A 20,828-nucleotide genomic window follows, 5' to 3' on the forward strand; every position below is an offset into this window, starting at 1 on the left:
CCACAGACTGGTACAGGTCCATGGCCTGTTAGGAACTGGGCCACACAGTGGGAGGTGAGTAGTGGGCAAGTGAGCATTACCTCCTGAGCTCCACCTCATCATCTGCAGCATTAGATTCTCACAGGAACACGAACCCCACTGTGAACTGTGCATGCAAAGGATCTAGGTTGTGCGTTCCTTATGAGAATCTAACTAATACCTGATGATCTAAGGTACAACAGTTTCATCCTTAAATCACCCCCACCATCCCACCACAACCCATGGAAAAAATTTCTTCCACGAAACCAGTCTCTGGTACCAAAAAGGTTGGTGACCACTGTTCTAGAACAATACTAGCAAAACAGAATGGGGATTATAAATATGTGTTGAATAGATATGCCTAATTTAAATCCCTCCCAACTTTGATTTTTTTTTATTTTTCAAAAGCCCTAAAAGTTAATAACAATAGCAAAAAGAAGCCATGTCTTTAATACAGAGAGAATATATCTTTATATATAGCAGCACGACATGGTATGAAGTGCTGAATTTTTCATGATGAGTCATTTTTCTTATTTCTTGATCTTCTGCAAATTACTGATTTATTTATTTATTTATTTTTGAGACAGAGTCTCAATCTGTCACCCAGGCTGGAGCACGATCTTTGCTCACTGCAATCTCCACTCCCCGGTTCAAGCGATTCTCGTGCCTCAGTCTCCTCAGTAGCTGGGATTACAGGTGTGCACCACCACACCCAGCTAATTTTTGTATTTTTAGTAGAGATGGGGTTTCACCATGTTGCCCAGGCTGCTCTTGAACTCCTGGCCTCAAGTGATCTGCCCACTTCAGCCTCCCAAAGTGTTGGGGTTACAGGCACAAGCCACAGTGCCTGGCCCAAAAGAGTCTTTAATACCTAAAGACTGGTATTAATATCTTTAATATTAATTAATACTAAATTTAATATTAATTTAATATTAAATTAATATTAATTTAATATAAATTTAATATTAAATTAATATTAAATTAATATTAAATTTAATATTAAATTAATATTAAATATCTTTAATATCTCAGACTGCTGCGCTAGCAGTGAGTAAGGCTCCATGGGTGTGGGACTCACCGAGCCAGGCATGGGAGGGTATCTCCTGGTCTGCAGGTTGCTAAGACTGTGGGAAAAGCTCAGTATTTGGTCAGGAGTGCCCCGTTTTTCCAAGTACAGTCTGTCATGGCTTCCCTTGGCTTGGAAAGGGAAATCCCCTGACCCCTTGCACTTTCTGGATGAGGCGACATCCTACCCTGCTCCAGCTCGCCCTCCGTTAGGTGCACCCACTGTCCAACCAGTCCCAATGAGATGCACCAGATACCTCTGTTGTGCCTGGACAGAAACGCTCACTAACATTTGTACTTTAATGCTTTTTATCAATAAACACATATTTAAATAAATACAATTTTGGAAACTCAGTGTTTCTTAAACATGTTAATGTTTGTTACCAACTTCATTAAGTAAAGTCCCTGAAATAATTTAAACTACAATTTACAAAGTCATTCCTTAGAACACCTAAAATGCCATAAATAGCAGACAGAATATACATAAATATCACATCATTATTATTATATGTTACACTTAAACTTATCCTAAACAACATGAATCTAGTTCCTATCTTCATTATTTCCACACTTTACTATTTTTTACTCCTTCCAGATTACAGTAATGTTTATTTTGATGCCTTATCAGATAACAGTAACATACTCAGTTTCAAAAGAAATAAAATACCTTTGCAGAGCCAACAAGAATACAGGATCAACCGATTATCAACCAACTGATTCTTGTTTGGGGCACAGGCACTGTCTGCCTCTCCCAAATGATTAAAACTCCAGCCCCTAAGGGTCCTAAGATTAAGTTTCCTTTCCATAGTTAAACTTTTTTCATCAGTAAAACTTTTCAAATCCACATCTTTCATTTACATTTTAGGGTTTTTTTACACGGTGCTCCTCTGTGATAGCATTATTTTAAAATATTTTATATTTTATTTTATTATTTTAAAAGACACAGTGGGTCACGCCTGTAATCCCAGCACTTTGGGAGGCTGAGGTAGGAAGATCTCTTGAGGCCAGGACTTTGAGACCAGCTGGGGCAACACAGTGAGACTCTGTCTGTACCAAAGGAAAAAAAAATTAGCCGGGTATGGTAGCTCACACCTAGTAGTCCCAGCTACTCAGGAGGCAGAGGCAGGAGGATTGTTTGAGCTCAGGAATTCAAGGTTACAGTGAACTATGATCATACCACTGCACTCCAGCAAGAGTGACAGAGTGAGACCCTGTCTGTAAAAGAATATTTTTGGGCATGCTTCCAAGATGGCCAAATAGAAACAGCTCCGGTCTGCGGTCTGCAGTCTGCAGCTCCCAGCGAGATCGATGCAGAAGATGGATGATTTCTGCATTTCCAACAGAGGTATCTGGTGCATCTCATTGGGACTGGTTGGAAAGTGGGTGCACCTAACGGAGGGCGAGCTGGAGCAGGGTAGGATGTCGCCTCATCCAGAAAGTACAAGGGGTCAGGGGATTTCCCTTTCCAAGCCAAGGGAAGCCATGACAGACTGTACCTGGAAAAACGGGGCACTCCTGACCAAATACTGAGCTTTTCCCACAGTCTTAGCAACCTGCAGACCAGGAGATACCCTCCCATGCCTGGCTCGGTGAGTCCCACACCCATGAAGCCTTACTCACTGCTAGCACAGCAGTCTGAGATCGACCTGCGACACTGCAGATTGGCGGGGGGAGGGGCATCTGCCATTGCTGAGGCTTCAGTAGCTCACAGTGTAAACAAAGAGGCCAGGTGGCACAAACTGGGCGGAGCCCACCGCAGCTCAGCAAGGCCTACTGCCCCTATAGATTCCACCTCTGGGGACAAGGCATAGTAGAACAAAAGGCAGCAGACAGCTTCTGCAGACTTAAACGTCCCTGTCGGACAGCTCTGAAGAAAGCAGTGGTTCTCTCAGCACGGCGTTCGAGCTCCGAGAACGGACAGACTGCCTCCTCAAGCAGGTCCCTGACCCCCACGTAGCCTGACTGGGAAACATCTCCCAGTAGGGGTCGACAGACACCTCAAACAGGCAGGTGCCCCTCTGGGACGAAGCTTCCAGAGGAAGGATCAGGCAGCAATATTTGCTGTTCTGCAGCCTCCACTGGTGATACATAGGCAAACAGGGTCTGGAGTGGACCTCCAGCAAATTCCAACAGACCTGCAGCTCAGGGGTCTGACTGTTAAAGGAAAACTAACAAACAGAAAGGAATATTGTCAACATCAACAAAAATGACATCCACACCAAAACCCCATCTGTAGGTCACCAACATCAAAGACCAAAGGTAGATAAAACCACAAAGATGGGGAGAAACCAGAGCAGAAAAGCTGAAAATTCCAAAAAAACACAGGGCCTATTCTCTTCCAAAGGATCGCAGCTCCTCGCCAGCAAGGGAACAAAACTGGACAGAGAATAAGTTTGACAAGTTGACAGAAGTAGGCTTCATTAGGTGGGTAATAACAAACTTCTCTGAGCTAAAGGAGCATGTTCTAACCCATCGCAAGGAAGCTAAAAACCTTGAAAAAAGATTAGATGAATGGCTAACTAGAATGAATAGCATAGAGAAGACCTTAAATGACCTGATGGAGCTGAAAACCACGGCATGAGAACTTCATGATGCATGCACAAGCTTCAATAGCCAATTCCATCAAGTGGAAGAAAGGATATCGGTGATTGAAGATCAAATTAATGAAATAAAGCAAGAAGACAAGATTAGAGAAAAAAGAGTGAAAAGAAATTAACAAAACCCCCAAGAAATATGGGACTAGGTGAAAAGACCAAATAAATATATGTTTGATTGGTGTACCAGAAAGTGACAGGAAGAATGCAACCAAGTTAGAAAACACTCTTCAGGATATTATCCAGGAAAACTTCCCTAACATAGCAAGGCAGGCCAACATTCAAATTCAGGAAATACAGACACCACCACAAAGATACTCCTTGAGAAGAGCAACTCCAAGACACATAATTGTCAGATTCACCAAGGTTGAAATGAGGGAAAAAATGTTAAGCGCAGCCAGACAGAAAGATCGGGTTACCCACAAAGGGAAGCCCATCAGAATAACAGCGGATCTCTTGGCAGAAACCTTACAAGCCAGAAGAGAGTGGGGGCCGATATTCAACATTCTTAAAGAAAAGAATTTTCAACCCAGAATCTCATATCCAGTCAAACTAAGATTCATAAGTGAAGGAGAAATAAAATCCTTTACAGACAAGTAAATGCTGAGAGATTCTGTCACCACCAGGCCTGCATTACAAGAGCTCCTGGTAGAAGCACTAAACATGGAAAGGAACAACCAGTACCAGCCACTGCAAAAACATCCCAAATAGTAAAGACCATTGATGCTATGAAGAAACTGCATCAATTAACAGGCAAAATAACCAGCTAACATCATAATAACAGGATCGAATTCAAACATAACAATATTAACTTTAAATGTAAATGGGATAAATGCCCCAATTAAAAGACACAAACTGGCAAACTGGATAAAGAGCCAAGATCCATCAGTGTGTTGTATTCAGGAGACCCATCTCATGTGCAAAGATGCACATAGGCTCAAAATAAAGGGATGGAGGAATACTTACCAAGCAAATGGAAAGCAAAAAAAAAGCAGGGGTTGCAATCCTAGTCTCTGATAAAACAGACTTTAAACCAACAGAGATCAAAAAGAGGCAAAGAAAGCCACTACATATTGGTAAAGGGATCAATTCAACAAGAAGAGCTAACTATCCTAAATATATATGCACCCAATATAGGAGCACCCAGATTCATAAAGCAAGTCCTTAGAGACCTACAAATAGACTTAGACTCCCACACCATAATAATGGGAGACTTTAACACCCCACTGTCAACATTAGACAGATCAACGAGACAGAAGGTTAACAAGGATATCCAGGACTTGAACTCAGCTCTGGACCAAGCGGACCTAATAGACATCTAAGAACTCCACACCCCAAATCAACAGAATATAATACACTCTTCTCAGCATCATGTTGCACTTATTCTAAAATTGACCACATAATTGGTAGTAAAACACTCCTCAGCAAATGTAAAAGAACAGAAATCACAAAAAACTGTCTCGCAGACCACAGTGCAATCAAATTAGAACTCAGGATTAATAAACTCACTCAAAACTGCAAAACTACATGGGAACTGAACAACCTGCTCCGGAATGACTCCTGGCTAAATAAATAACGAAATTGAGGCAGAAATAAACATGTTCTTTGAAATCAAGGAGAACAAAGACACAATGTACCAGAATCTCTGGGACACATTTAAAGCAGTGTGTAGAGGGAAATTTACAGCACTAAATGCCCACAAGAGAAAGCAGGAAAGATCTAAAATCAACACCCTAACATCACAATTAAAAGAACTAGAGAAGCAAGAACAAACACATTCAAAAGCTAGCAGAAGGCAAGAAATAACTAAGATTAGAGCAGAATTGAAGGAGACAGTCACAAAAAACCCTTCAAAAAATTAATGAATCCAGGAGCTGGTTTTTTGAAAAGAACAACAAAATTGATAGACCGCTAGCAAGACTAATAAGGAAGAAAAGAGAGAAGAATCAAATAGATACAATAAAAAATGATAAAGGGGGTATCACCACCGATCCCACAGAAATACAAACTACCATCAGAGAATACTATAAACACCTCTACGCAAATAAACTAGAAAATCTAGAAGAAATGGATATATTCCTGGACACATACACCCTCCCAAGACTAAACCAGGAAGAAGTTGAATCTCTGAACAGACAAAAAACAGGTTCTGAAACTGAAGCAATAATAGCCTACCAACCAAAAAAAGATCAGGACCAGACAGATTCACAGCCGAATTCTACCAGAAGTACAAACACAAGCTGGTACCATTCCTTCTGAAACTATTTCAATCAATAGAAAAAGAGGAAATCCTCCCTAACTCTTTTTATGAGGCTAGCATCATCCTGATACAAAGCCTGATAGAGAAAAAACAAAAAAAGAGAATTTTAGGCCAATATCCCTGATGAACATCAATGTGAAAATCCTCAATAAAATACTGGAAAACTGAATCCAGCAGCACATCAAAAAGCTTATCCACCACGATCAAGTTGGCTTCATCCCTGGGATGCAAGCCTGGTTCAACATACACAAATCAATAAACATAATCCATCACATAAACAGAACCAATGACAAAAACCACATGATTATCTGAATAGATGCAGAAAAGGCCTACAATATGCACATTGTAGGATACAACTAATACGGAATGATATTAAGATCTCTAGGAGTCAAGATTCATTAAAAGTGGGTCAACCAGATCATGTGTGCCTCCAGATGTGATGCACTAGGAAAAACACAACACCTCTATGCAATATTACTGTCCACATAAAAAGTTGATAGCGGGGAACCTGAATGAAATCAAGCATCTAGATTTAACCACCAGCTTGCAGGAAATACAGGAAACAGAGTAAGTAAAATGACACTAGCGGAAGCATTGAGAACGTGAGACATTTTACAAGACAAATTACCCGTTTCCTTCAATAAATAAGTCGCATGCAGAAAAAATAAGACAAGGAGAATTCCTGTCCATTACAACAGATGTTAGATAAATAACAACCAAGTGCAGTATGTAGACTCTGTATGGATTCTGATTTGAACAGAGACACATGTAAAAAGACATTTTGAGACAATCTGGGAAACTAAAATATAGAATATGCATCTGAATATAATCAGGACTAGATGACATTCAGGATTATTGTTATTTATTCATAAGACAGTGGCACTGTGTTTCTATTCTCTAAAAATATAATTTCCTATTACAGATGCACACTACAGTATAATTTCTGGGATTTGCTTTCTAATACTCCAGCAAAAATGGAGGGAGAGAGAATAAATTAACAAGATTGGCAAAATGCTGATTATTGTTCAAGTTAGATGATGAGTGATCATTATGGTATTCCTTCTACTTTTGTGTTATATTAAAATGTTTCCATAATAAAAAGATTTTTAAAATTTTATATATGCTTTCTCTTGTAGTTAGAAGGCCCATCTGGAGATTGCATTTCCTAAGAAATGAGAACCAAGTCTGTGAAGTTCATTTCCTCCTTACAATGGTTGAGTCTTTCATCTTGGAATGCTTGAAACAATGAAACTGTCTTTCCTTCTACTGTTATGAGAGCAGTTCCTACTTTTTCTTTACTATTTGGCTTACTCACAGTTTCCTGTATTCACTCGTCTTTAAGTAGAGACGTATTTATCCTTTATAAATAGGCACTGATAAAAGAAAAACTTCAGCCGAATTAAATGTAAAGGAATTAAATTGAGCAATGAATAATTCATGAATTGGGTAGCCCCCACAACCATAGCAGATTCAGAGAGACTCCAGCGCAGCCATGTGGTGGAAGAAGATTAATAGAAACAAAAAGGGAAATGACGTGCAGAAATCGGAAGTGAGGTACAGAACAGCTGGACTGGTTACAGACTGGTGTTTGCCTTATTTGAACACAGTTTGAACACTCAGCAGTGTATGAATGGTTGAAGTATGGCTGCTGGGATTGGCCAAGACTCAGCTATTGATACAGGTGCATACTCCTAGTTAGGTTTTCAATCTTGTCTATCTATTAAGCTAGGTTGCAGTTCATCCACAAAGACTCAAATATAGAAGCAGGGAATCCTTCTCAGGCCACATTTAGTTCACTTTAACAACTCCCCCCGTTGGTCATTTTCTCAATTTTCAGAGATTGACCAAAACTTTAATTATCAATGTCACTATCACCATTGTAAAAGTACTTATTTGGTCTTGAAACACACTGGGAAACAGTAGAACATTGAGTTTTGCAAAGGTAAAAACAAGTATGAGTAGAGGGACCCTTCATGGGTACCTCTTTATACTGGAATGTCCTATTTACAGGAGAAAAACAAAACCTGGTCTGTTCTAGGATCTATGTGTTTCCGTAAAGTCTTAGTGTGATTATGTCACATTTAGCACAAGTGACCCCATTTCAGTTTGGTTTGGCCTGTTGGGGCCTAGTGAATGAGCTCAGTCCAAAACAATGACCTCCCACAACTTTGTTTAAAAAAGATTCCCCCTTTTTGGTCAGGTTCTCACTTAGGTGAAAGTGTGACCAAAACTTAGGGCCTTAATGCCACTCTCAGTTACCATCATTTTGGGTTTCCAGTCTCGCCAGGTCATTCATAGGTTATAGTGTCCTCATGGTCGCACATTTCTTTCAGCTCTTGTCTTTCCATTTGAAGAGAGACCATTTGACATTCTAGAGGTGGCTGCATGCAAGATTTAAAACCTTCAAGAGAATACAGTGCACCAGGGAGACTATTAATTATGACTCTCAGGAGGATAATACCAAGAGTTTAGAGTATGCTCCTTACCCAGGGTACCCATAAACCAAACCACCTAAAATTAAATAGATTAAAGAATGAGCTGGATAAAGAATCTACTTGCTTTAAGTGGTCTTTTCATTAATCATCTACAACTGAATTTTTATAATCTACATTTGATGTATTTCTCCATAGGCCACAAGTGTCAGAAGCTGCACAGGTACTCTTCTGTTTAGCCAATTATATTATTTAGCATAACTTTCACAAGAGAATTTAAAGTCTGTTGTGTAACAACAGGCTTTACATTATAATCTGCTATACAGCCTATCATGAGGGATACATTTCTAATTATTGCCTCTTTTATTCTAAACCATGGAAAAAGGACCTAACAAATGATGTCCTTCTAGAAGAATGAAGGCCTCCTGGCAATGTTCTATTTAACCCATGATGTGGGTTAAGAGGAGTTTTTTTTTGTTTGTTTTTGTTTTTTTTTTACAAACTATATCAACATCTTTATTATATACTTATCATATGTCCAGATGTCATTCATTCATCCATGCATGAATGCATGCAATATGCATTCTTATAAACTCATTTTCATATAATCATATGCCAACGGCTGTAGAGCACACCTTTACTACAAAAGAAATTGAAGACCAAGATTTCTTACAGAAATAAAGCCAAGTTACTTTCTCACAAACTTTTCGATAAAGTTCGTTTTTATCAGTATCAGGCTAAATTAGCAACTTGAATGGGGGTACATCAGAAGCCTTAATCAGGCCATGTATCTTGTGGGCAAATAGAATATTATTATTATGGAACTTCAACTTTAGGAAATTATAGTATGACCTTTCTTTTGTGTTTAACTTATTCTTTAAAGGCTACATGATGAAGAACATATATTGCCAATTATCTATCACAGTCCTTTAAGATTCTATTACATTTTTGAATAAAATCTATTTTGATAAATTAGATAGAAAATTATGCTTTAGGGCTTATTTTTATTATACCATAACATTTTTAGAAACCATCATTCTCAGCAAACTATCGCAAGGACAAAAAACCAAATACCACATGCTCTCACCCACAGGTGGGAACTGAACAACGAGAACACCTGGACAGAGAAAGGGGAACATCACACACCGGGGCCTGTGGTGGGGTGGGGGGAGGAGGGAGGGACAGCACCAGGAGATATACCCAATGTATATGACCAGCCAATGGGTGCAGCACACCATCATGGCACATGTATACATATGCAACAAACCTGCACATTGTGCACATGTATCCCAGAACCCAAAGTATGACAAAAAAATTTTAAATTTCTCAGAAATATTCCAAATACTTATTGAGCATGTACTTTGAACAGACATTGTTCTAGGCGCTGGTAATGCATAAATGAGTGTAGTAAGCAATGGGCCTGAAAGTGTTCAGGCAGCATCAATCTTTGTTAGAAGTGTATGAAATTTATTTAAACATGGACTTAACTTTTGGACTAATCAAAGGTACCAGAACATTTACTGAGCAGTTTAGACTCTGATGAAAAAATACAAATATTTCAGAGCTGTAGATAATGATATCTTATATTCTGAAACCTCAAATAAACCATTAGATTACAATGCTTCTTGAATATACTTACCAATTAAATTTTTTGAGGCAAAAAATAACGAAAGTGTTCGTCCCTGTTATTAAAACTGAACAGGTCTGTGTCTTCCAAAGATGCTATGGCTTTAATCATTTTAACTCTGAAGATAACGTTTGCTTTCCCACTAAATCAAACCTACATAATGGAGCACAGAATTCTGTCCTGATGAAATGGGCCTCCAGTGAGTAAAGTGCTTCTGTTGTTTATGTTCATCTTTTATAATAGATTTGGACTACTATTTTGTCTTAGAAACATATGCAGGGCTATCCCTAGACAGCATTTTGAAGTGAGCAAAAATTTTTTTTTTATAATTTTTTTATTATTATTATATTTTAGGTTTTAGGGTACATGTGCACAATGTGCAGGCTTCCCACATATGTATCCATGCGCCATGTTGTTTTGCTGTACCCATTAACTCGTCACCTAGCACTAGGCACATCTCCCAATGCCGTCCCTCCCCCCTCCCCCCACCCCACAACAGTCCCCGGAGTGTGATGTTCCCCTTCCTGTGTCCATGAGTTCTCATTGTTCAACTTCCACCTACGAGTGAGAACATGCAATGCCTGCTCCCTTGTCCCTGCGACAGTTTACTGAGAACGATGTCTTCCAGTTTCATCCACGTCCCTACAAAGGACATGAACTCATCATTTTTTATGGCTGCATAGTATTCCATGGTGTATATGTGCCACATTTTCTTAATCCAGTCTATCGTTGTTGGACATTTGGGCTGGTTCCAACTCTTTGCTATTGTGAATAGTGCTGCAATAAACATATGTGTGCATGTGTCTTTATAGCAGCATGATTTATAGTCCTGTGGGTATATATCTAGTAATGGGATGGCTGGGTCAAATGGTATTTCTAGTTCTAGATCCCTGAGGAATCGCCACACTGACTTCCACAATGGTTGAACTAGTTTACAGTCCCACCAACAGTGTAAAAGTGTTCTTATTTCTCCACATCCTCTCCAGCACCTGTAGTTTCCTGACTTTTTAATGATGGCCATTCTAACTGGTGTGAGATGGGATCTCACTGTGGTTTTGATTTGCATTTCTCTGATGGCCAGTGATGATGAGCATTTTTTCATGTGTTTTTGGGCTGTATAAATGTCTTCTTTTGAGAAGTGTCTGTTCATATCCTTCACCCACTTTTTGATGGGGTTGTTTTTTTCTTGTAAATTTGTTTGAGTTCATTGTAGATTCTGGATATTAGCCCTTTGTCAGATGAGTAGGTTTCAAAAATTTTCTCCCATTCTGTAGGTTGCCTGTTCACTTTGATGGTAGTTTCTTTTGCTGTGCAGAGGCTCTTTAGTTTAATTGGATCCCATTTGTCAATTTTGGCTTTTGTTGCCATTGCTTTTGGTGTTTTAGACATGAAGTCCTTGCCCACGCCTATGTCCTGAATGGTATTGCCTAGGTTTTCTTGTAGGATTTTAATGGTTTTAGGTCTAATATTTAAATCTTTAATCCATCTTGAATTAATTTTTGTATAAGGTGTAAGGAAGGGATCCAGTTTCAGCTTTCTACATATGGCTAGCCAGTTTTCCCAGCACCATTTATTAAATAGGGAATCCTTTCCCCATTTCTTGTTTTTGTCAGGTTTGTCAAAGATCAGATAGTTGTAGATATGCGGCATCATTTCTGAGGGCTCTGTTCTGTTCCATTGATCTATGTCTCTGTTGTGGTACCAGTACCATGCTGTTTTGGTTACTGTAGCCTTGTAGTATAGTTTGAAGTCAGGTAGCGTGATGCCTCCAGCTTTGTTCTTTTGGCTTAGGATTGACTTGGCGATGCGGGCTCTTTTTTGGTTCCATATGAACTTTAAAGTAGTTTTTTCCAATTCTGTGAAGAAAGTCAGTGGTAGCTTGATGGGGATGGCATTGAATCTATAAATTACCTTGCGCAGTATGGCCATTTTCACGATATTGATTCTTCCTATCCATGAGCATGGAATGTTCTTCCATTTGTTTGTATCCTCTTTTATTTCATTGAGCAGTGGTTTGTAGCTCTCCTTCAAGAGGTCCTTCACACCCCTTGTAAGTTGGATTCCTAGGTATTTTATTCTCTTTGAAGCAATTGTGAATGGGAGTTCACTCATGATTTGGCTCTCTGTTTGTCTGTGATTGGTGTACAAGAATGCTTGTGATTTTTGTACATTGATTTTGTATCCTGAGACTTTGCTGAAGTTGCTAATCAGCTTAAGGAGATTTTGCGCTGAGACAATGGGGTTTTCTAGATATACAATCATGTCATCTGCCAACAGGGACAATTTGACTTCCTCTTTTCCTAATTCAATACCCTTTATTTCCTTCTCCTGCCTGATTGCTGTGGCCAGAACTTCCAGCACTATGTTGAATAGGAGTGGTGAGAGAGGGCATCCCTGTCTTGTGCCAGTTTTCAAAGGGAATGCTTCCAGTTTTTGCCCATTCAGTATGATATTGGCTGTGGGTTTGTCATAGATAGCTCTTATTATTTTGAGATACATCCCATCAATACCTAATTTATTGAGAGTTTCTAGGATGAAGTGTTGTTGAATTTTGTCAAAGGCCTTTTCTGCATCTATTGAGATAATCATGTGGTTTTTGTCTTTGGTTCTGTTTATATGCTGGATTACATTTATTGATTTGCGTATGTTGAACCAGCCTTGCATCCCAGGGATGAAGCCCACTTGATCATGGTGTATAAGCTTTTTGATGTGCTGCTGGATTCGGTTTGCCAGTATTTTATTGAGGATTTTTGCATCAATGTTCATCAAGGATATTGGTCTAAAATTCTCTTTTTTGGTTGTGTCTCTGCCTGGCTTTGGTATCAGGACGATGCTGGCTTCATAAAATGTGTTAGGGAGGATTCCCTCTTTTTCTATGGATTGAAATAGTTTCAGAAGGAATGGTACCAGTTCCTCCTTGTACCTCTGGTAGAATTCGGCTGTGAATCCATCAGATCCTGGACTCTTTTTGGTTGGTAAGCTATTGATTATTGCCACAATTTCAGAACCTGTTATTGGTCTATTCAGAGATTCAACTTCTTCCTGATTTAGTCTTGGGAGGGTGTATTTGTCGAGGAATTTATCCATTTCTTCTAGATTTTCTAGTTTATTTGTGTAGAGGTGTTTGTAGTATTCTCTGATGGTAGATTGTATTTCTGTGGGATCGGTGGTGGTATCCCCTTTTTCATTTTTTATTGTATCTATTTGATTCTTCTCTCTTTTCTCCTTTATTAGTCTTGCTAGCGGTCTATCAATTTTGTTGATCTTTTCAAAAAACCAGCTCCTGGATTGATTAATTTTTTGAAGGGTTTTTTGTGTCTCTATTTTCTTCAGTTCTGCTCTGATTTTAGTTATTTCTAGCCTTCTGCTAGCTTTTGAATGTGTTTGCTCTTGCTTTTCTAGTTCTTTTAATTGTGATGTTAGGGTGTCAATTTTGGATCTTTCCTGCTTTCTCTTGTGGGCATTTAGTGCTATAAATTTCCCTCTACACACTGCTTTGAATGTGTCCCAGAGATTCTGGTATGTTGTGTCTTTGTTCTCGTTGGTTTCAAAGAACATCTTTATTTCTGCCTTCATTTCATTATGTACCCAATAGTCATTCAGGAGCAGGTTGTTCAGTTTCCATGTAGTTGAGCGGTTTTGAGTGAGTTTCTTAATCCTGAGTTCTAGTTTGATTGCACTGTGGTTTGAGAGACAGTTTGTTATAATTTCTGTTCTTTTACATTTGCTGAGGAGAGCTTTACTTTCAACTATGTGGTCAATTTTGGAATAGGGGTGGTGTGGTGCTGAAAAAAATGTATATTCTGTTGATTTGGGGTGGAGAGTTCTGTAGATGTCTATTAGGTCCACTTTGTGCAGAGCTGAGTTCAATTCCTGGATATCCTTGTTAACTTTCTGTCTTGATGATCTGTCTAATGTTGACAGTGGGGTGTTAAAATCTCCCATTATTATTGTGTGGGAGTTTAAGTCCCTTTGTAGGTCACTCAGGACTTGCTTTATGAATCTGGGTGCTCCTGTGTTGGGTGCATATATATTTAGGATAGTTAGCTCTTCTTGTTGAATTGATCCCTTTACCATTATGTAATGGCCTTCTTTGTCTCTTTTGATCTTTGTTGGTTTAAAGTCTATTTTATCAGAGACTAGGATTGCAACCCCTGCCTTTTTGTGTTTTCCATTTGCTTGATAGATCTTCCTCCATCCCTTTATTTTGAGTCTATGTGTGTCTCTGCACGTGAGATGGGTTTCCTGAATACAGCACACTGATGGGTCCTGACTCCTTATCCAATTTGCCAGTCTGTGTCTTTTAATTGGAGCATTTAGCCCATTTACATTTAAAGTTAATATTGTTATGTGTGAATCTGATCCTGTCATTATGATGTTTGTTGGTTATTTTGCTCGTTAGTTGATGCAGTTTCTTCCTACCTTCGATGGTCTTTACAATTTGGCATGTTTTTGCAGGGGCTGGTACCGGTTGTTCCTTTCCATGTTTAGTGCTTCCTTCAGGAGCTCTTTTAGGGCAGGCCTGGTGGTGACAAAATCACTCAGCGTTTGCTTGTCTGTAAAGGATTTTATTTCTCCTTCACTTATGAAGCTTAGTTTGGCTGGATATGAAATTCTGGGTTGAAAATTCTTTTCTTTAAGAATGTTGAATATTGGCCCCCACTCTCTTCTGGCTTGTAGAGTTTCTGCCAAGAGATCAGCTGTTAGTCTGATGGGCTTCCCTTTGTGGGTAACCCGACCTTTCTCTCTGGCTGCCCTTAACATTTTTTCCTTCATTTCAACTTTGGTGAATCTGACAATTATGTGTCTTGGAGTTGCTCTTCTCAAGGAGTATCTTTGTGGTGGTGTCTGTATTTCCTGAATCTGAATGTTGGCCTGCCTTGCTAGATTGGGGAAGTTCTCCTGGATAATATCTTGCAGAGTGTTTTCCAACTTCCATTCTCCCCGTCATTTTCAGGTACACCAATCAGACGTAGGTTTTGTCTTTTCACATCGTCCCAAATTTCTTGGAGGCTTTGTTCATTTCTTTTTATTCTTTTTTCTCTAAACTTCCCTTCTCGCTTCATTTCACTCATTTCATCTTCCATCAGCAATACCCTTCCTTCCAGTTGATCTCATCTGCTACTGAGGCTTCTGCAATCTTCGCGTAGTTCTCGATACTTGCCTTTCAGCTCCATCAGCTCCTTTAAGCCCTTCTCTCCATTGGTTATTCTAGTTATCCATTTGTCTAATTTTTTTTCAAAGTTTTTAACTTCTTTGCTATTGTTTTGAATTTCCTCCCATAGCTTGGAGTAGTTTGATCGTCTGAAGCCTTCTTCTCTCAACTCGTCAAAGTCCTCCTCCGTCCAGCTTTGTTCCGTTGCTGGTGAGGAACTGCGTTCCTTTGGAGGAGGAGAGGTGCTCTGCTTTTTAGAGTTTCCAGTTTTTCTGCTCTGTTTTTTCCCCATCTTTGTGGTTTTATCTACTTTTGGTCTTTGATGATGGTGATGTACAGATGGGTTTTTGGTGTGGATGTCCTTTCTGTTTGTTAGTTTTCCTTCTACCAGACAGGACCCTCAGCTTCAGGTCTGTTGGAGTTTACTAGAGGTCCACTCCAGACCCTGTTTGGCTGGGTGTCAGCAGCGGTGGCTGCAGAACAGCGGATTTTTGTGAGATCACAAATTCAGCTGTGTGATAGTTCCTCTGGAAGTTTTGTCTCAGAGGAGTACCCGGCCAAATGAGGTGTCAGTCTGTCCCTAATGGGGGGTGCCTCCCAGTTAGGCTGCTCGGGGGTGAGGGACCCACTTTAGGAGGCAGTCTGTCCGTTCTCAGATCTCCAGCTGGGTGCTGGGAGAACCACTACTCTCCTCAAAGCTGTCAGCCAGACAGGGACAATTAAGTCTGCAGAGGTTCCTGCTGAATTTTTGTTTGTCTGTGCCCCGCCCCCAGAGGTGGAGCCTACAGAGGCAGGCAGGCCTCCTTGAGCTGTGGTGGGCTCCACCCAGTTCGAGCTTCCTGGCTGCTTTGTTTACCTAAGCAAGCCTGGGCAATGGCGGGCGCCCCTCCCCCAGCCTCGCTGCCGCCTTGCAGTTTGATCTCAGACTGCTGTGCTAGCAATTAGCAAGACTCCGTGGGCATCGGACCCTCCGAGCCAGGTGCGGAACACAATCTCCTAGTGTGCCGTTTTTCCAGGCCCGTTGGAAAAGCGCAGTATTAGGGTGGGACTGACCCGATTTTCCAGGTGCCATCTGTTACCCCTTTCTTTGACTAGGAAAGGGAACTCCCTGACCCCTTGCACTTCCCGAGTGAGGCAATGCCTCGCCCTGCTTCGGCTCGCGCACAGCGCGCTTCACTGACTGTCCTGCACCCACTGTTTGGCACTCCCTAGTGAGATGAAACCAGTACCTCAAATGGAAATGCAGAAATCACCCATCTTCTGTGTTGCCTACAGGCTGGGAGCTGTAGACCGGAGCTGTTCCTATTCGGCCATCTTGGCTCCATCCAAAGTGAGCAAAGAGGAGTTTTGACTAATTATGAGGCGACATACATACCATTAAAGTTTCTCACCTACGTTGGGCCTTCATCTTTTATCCATCAAAGTATAAAGTTATTCATGTATAAGGCTGGTGCAAAATCCTTCACAAATAAAAGTACAGCCTATAAGTGCACAAAATAGACCCCCTCATCATTTCTATTGGCTATAGGGGCATAAATAAGGAAAAAACATTCAAAGATAAGAGTCTCACAATAGTAGGTGTCTTGATCCGTGATCTCAGGAAAAGCTGTTTACATCAAGGATGCCATCTTCTTCTGGGGAGAAACTTTCCTGGTTAGTTTTACCTTAAGGGTTCCAATTGGTGTACAGTTCCAAGAGTGTGGAAGGACGCTTCTCAGTTGTGAGATTATGAACTCAAAGTACAAGGTTCCAAAGTTTTGTTGCAGTGTGGATGGCAAGCACAGTCTTTCTCTGATGTTCTCAAAAGATCCAGTCTTCAGGTTCTAGACCGTGAAGCAGTTGATCATCCTCAGTGAACCATAAAAACTTTCTTTGCCTGGTGAAAATATACTGTGGCATAATAATCACTGTAGCATAAAACATGCATTAAAAATGACAGTTGAATGATCTCCCTTTATAAATGTTTAAATGACCCATCGGATAGCCAAATGTACCTGATAGCCAAATGTACCTGAAGGTTTGATTGTCTTCCCAGGAATATGGAACCAAACATTGGTTTTAAACTATTTTTGAAATATATCAGTCATTATATCAATTACATTCAATTTGGATGATTTTATCTTTTCCATGATGAGTCATGGAATGCAGAGCCTTTAATAACAAAAGCTTTAAGGGCTCAGGAAGGACAAGATAGCCTTCCTGGTCTTCCATGAGTCTATGCTTAATATTGGACTTATGTCCTCTTGAATACCAGTTGTTTCTCCAATTTAAATTCATAGCACTGGTAACTAATGGTTATCATAGGTAATTAGACTTAGACTATGGAATTCAAATTGTGTATCTAATCAATTTCAGTATTGGCTGGTTTAACATGAAAATCTTGGCAAAGTATTTTCTTGGTATTTAATTAATTTTTTGTTTTACTTGGGTTAGCAGTTCTATACAAGGAAGTTTGGTTATTTCTGTGATATACAACAACAACATAATAACTATAATTAATGGTTGATAGTATATACTCAGACATATTAGAATTTTATAAATCCTATACATTTTTGTTTTTGTTTTTGAGATGCAGTCTTGCTCTGTCACCCAGGCTGGAGTGCAGAGGCATGACCTTGCCTCACTGCAACCTCCACCTCCTGGGTTCAAGTGATTCTTCCGCTTCAGCCTCCCAAGTAGCTGGGATTACAGGCACCCGCCACCATTCCTGTCTAACTTTTTGTACCTTTAGTAGAGATGGGGTTTCACCATGTTGGACAGGCTGGTCTCAAACTCCTAGCCTCAGGTGATCTGCCTTCCTCGGTCTCCCAAAGTGTTGGGATTACAGGCATGAGCTACTGTGCCTGGCCCCATACAATTTTAGAACATACATTAATATCATTCCCTAAAACATAACCTGAAGATTAAACATTATTTTTATTTTGACAATGCTTCCCATGTAAATTAACATGTTAAATAATTCTGTTTACCTCTCTTTTGGATGCTTCAGGGGCCCTCTGTAGCATTCCAAAGTTAGAGGTCAGAAAAGACCATTTTAAAGCTGAAATTTAATTTTGGGAAGCCTATTAAATGTAAATATATATAATATAAATATAAATACACACACACATATATACCTAATGCTAAATGACGAGTTAATGGGTGCAGGAGATCAACATGGCACATGGATACATATGTAACAAACCTGCACATTGTGCACATGTACCCTAAAACCTAAAGTATAATTAAAAAAAAAAAAAAAAAAAAGTATGGCTGCTGGGATTGGCCAAGTCTCAGCTATTGTTACAGGCACATACTCCTAGTTAGGTTTACCTATTAAGCTAGGTTGCAGTTCTTCCACAAGAACTCAAATATAGAAGTACAGAGTCCTTCTCAGGACATATTTAGATCACTTTAACAGCACATACAGGCAGTCCTCACTGTGCAGAACTGTGTAGGGTAAGACTGAAAACCCCTGCAATTAAACAATCAATAATTAATGGGAAAAATTATAGTTATTCATAACCTTTGAAGTTTTTTGTTAAAACATTAAAAATCATTTTACTGCCAGTTATGACGGTATGGAAAACCACATAGGAAAGGCATATGAAAAAAAGTAAAACCAATATTCATTTAGTAAACATTTTTTTTAAGAGATGAGGTCTCACTATGTTGCCCAGGTTGGTTTCAAACTCCTGGCCTCAAGCAATTCTCCCACCTCAGCCTCCTAAGTAGATGGGAGTACAAGTGCATGCAACTGTGCCTGGCTTTAGTGTATATAGTTTAAAATATCAAAAATATTGAGGATTAAAGTGTTTTGCTTCTTTGTAAAAAAAAAAAAAAATTTTCATTTTTCTCTGAGGGTGGAGGAGAAATTAATGTAGATCCAACGTAGGTCGAGCCCTCTAACAAGCAACCCTCGGACACTTGGAGATTCACATTTTCATGTCTAACCTTATCAAATATTTTCGTCATTGCTTTTGCAAACTCGTATCTCATTTCTATTATTTCCAACTTATTGTATGAAGTGGGCACCTTTTCTATGACTTGGCAAACTGTCATAACTCTAAGTTTGGATCAGCTTCTAATATTTTAACTTTTGCATTTTCAACATCATGAAATATCTCTGACAATTCTTTTTCTTTTCTTTTCTTTTCTTTTTTTTTTGAGATAGAGTTTCATTCTGGTCACCCAGGCTAGAGTGCAGTGACACGATCTCGGCTCACTGCAACCTCCACCTCCCAGGTTCAAGTGATTTTCCTGGCTCACCCACCCGAGTAGCTGGGATTACAGGCACCTGCCACCACGCCCAGCTAATTTTTGCATTTTTGGTAGAGACAAGATTTCACCATGTTGGCCAGGCTGGTCTCAAGCTCCTGACCTCAGGTGATCCACCCACCTCAGCCTCCCAAAGTGCTGGGATTACAGGCATGAGCCATCGCACCCGGTCGACAATTCCTTTTCTAATAAAACTTCAGGTTTGAAGTAGCTATGATGTCTCTTGAAATTCTCTGCAGGTTTTTTGTTTTTGTTTTGTTTTGTTTTTTGAGACGAAGTCTTGCTCTTGTCGCCCAGGCTGGAGCACAGTGGTGCAATCTTGGCTCATTGCAACCTCCACCTCCTGGGTTCAAGTGATTCTCCTGCCTCAGCCTCCTGAGTAGCTGGGATTACAGGCGCCCACCACCATGCCCAGCTAATTTTTGTACTTTTAGTAGAGACAGGGTTTCGCCATGTTGGCCAGGCTGGTCTCAAACTACTGACCTCAGGTGATCCACCTGCCTTGGCCTCCCAAATTGCTGGAATTACAGGCGTCAACCACTGCACCCAGCCAGAATTCTCTGCAGTTTTTAAATGATTCCCTATGGGCTTCTAGCTGGACACTGGACACAGCCTGATTTTATATAAGGTCTTTGTCGTAATATTGACAATAGGGTTTACCACGCTAAATCAGTGGTTTTCAAAAACTTCAGTATATTTTAGCAGTGGTTGTCAAGCTTTTCTCAAGCAAAATCATACTGAAACCAAAACTATTCTGGAGTATAGGAGTGGGCATACATGACCCAGAATCCTGCCCCCTAGGCCTCTCCCTCAGCTCCTGAGGTTGTCCCCAAACAGCTCCAAAAACACAGTAACTTCCAGATATCTGCATTCCATAGATCAAAGTCTGTGGTTAATAAAGTACAGTAAAAACACCTACACACCATGATGCAGATCAAGTAGGATGGGACACATGGGTTCTGCCCAGCGTACTGGTACCTCAGAGTCATCTCATCCCTCTAATTCTGTTTCTCTGTTGCAGACCACTGATTAGGATCCAGTGTTACTCTCCACCGAATCTTCTAAACAGATGCCTCAAATTGTTTTTGCCTCTCAGCTCCCACCTTGAACATGGCTTTGATTCCACTTTTCAACATCTAACTTCAGTAGCAACTCCAAGTCCTGCCTGGACCTACCAGACAACAGCCCCGTAATCAAGAGGTATCATGCACGGGCCAAGCGCAGTGGCTCACACCTGTAATCTGAGGCTGAGGCAGGTGGATTGCCTGAGGTCAGGAGTTCGAGACCAGCCTGGGCAACATGGTGAAACCCCGTTTCTACTAAAATACAAAAAATTATATTTTAGTGGTGTGGCAGCATGCATCTGTAATCCCAGCTACTCGGGAGGCTGAGACAGGAGAATCGCTTGAACCTGGGAGGC

General features: G+C 40.2%; 1 protein-coding gene across 4 annotated transcripts in view; it reads right to left on the reverse strand.

The window, feature by feature from the left end:
* The window catches only part of FBXL13 (F-box and leucine rich repeat protein 13), a 271,872-nt gene that overhangs the window by 230,366 nt on the left and 20,678 nt on the right, over positions 1-20,828 (reverse strand). The gene's annotated exons all lie outside the window — the stretch shown is intronic.

The sequence above is a fragment of the Nomascus leucogenys genome, chromosome 13 (assembly GCF_006542625.1).
Source record: "Nomascus leucogenys isolate Asia chromosome 13, Asia_NLE_v1, whole genome shotgun sequence".
NCBI lineage: Eukaryota > Metazoa > Chordata > Mammalia > Primates > Hylobatidae > Nomascus > Nomascus leucogenys.